The sequence below is a fragment of the Carlito syrichta genome, unplaced genomic scaffold (genome assembly GCF_000164805.1).
Source record: "Carlito syrichta isolate Samal-C Ts95f unplaced genomic scaffold, Tarsius_syrichta-2.0.1 Scaffold235351, whole genome shotgun sequence".
Lineage (NCBI taxonomy): Eukaryota > Metazoa > Chordata > Mammalia > Primates > Tarsiidae > Carlito > Carlito syrichta.
This window is the reverse complement of record NW_007179447.1, coordinates 16,156-16,644: the sequence shown is the minus strand read 5'-3', so window position 1 is coordinate 16,644 and position 489 is coordinate 16,156. Positions and strand designations below refer to the sequence as shown.

Here is a 489-nt window from a genome sequence, read left to right as displayed (position 1 = left end):
AAGGCCCGTTACCCGCCGCCCCCCTCCCGTGCCGCCTGTGGCCGTGGCGATCCGCGTGCCCGGAAAGTTCTCGTCTCCGTCCCGCTTGTAGCTTCCCCCATCGGCGCGCACCTCCTTCCCCCCACAAGCACCACCCACGTCCGCACTCACCCACCGCAGGCCTCGCTCTGGGTCTGTACCTGGCAAAACGTCAGCCTGCTACTGCTGCGCTGGCCGGGAATCGAACCCGGGTCAACTGCTTGGAAGGCAGCTATGTTCACCACTATACCACCAACGCCGCGGCTGACACAGCGCACTCAAGCTGGCCAGAGCGCCCAGAAGCGCGCAATCCGCCAGGGGCTGCCCCGACACCAAGCTAGCTCGCCAGCCCGCACGCCTTCCCGGCTCTCGGTCCCGCACTGCCTCTGCTCCCCGCGAGCGGGGCGAGCCCGGCTGCTTCGTCCGCCCTCCTGGCTCTGGGGGCGCAGCCCTCTGCCCCCCCTGCTGCCC

General features: G+C 69.9%; 1 non-coding gene across 1 annotated transcript; it reads right to left on the bottom strand.

Moving 5' to 3' along the window:
* Positions 1 to 205: 205 nt before the first annotated feature.
* Positions 206 to 277, bottom strand: TRNAG-UCC. Its single transcript has one exon. It is a non-coding gene; the product is annotated as a tRNA-Gly (tRNA).
* Positions 278 to 489: the final 212 nt, after the last annotated feature.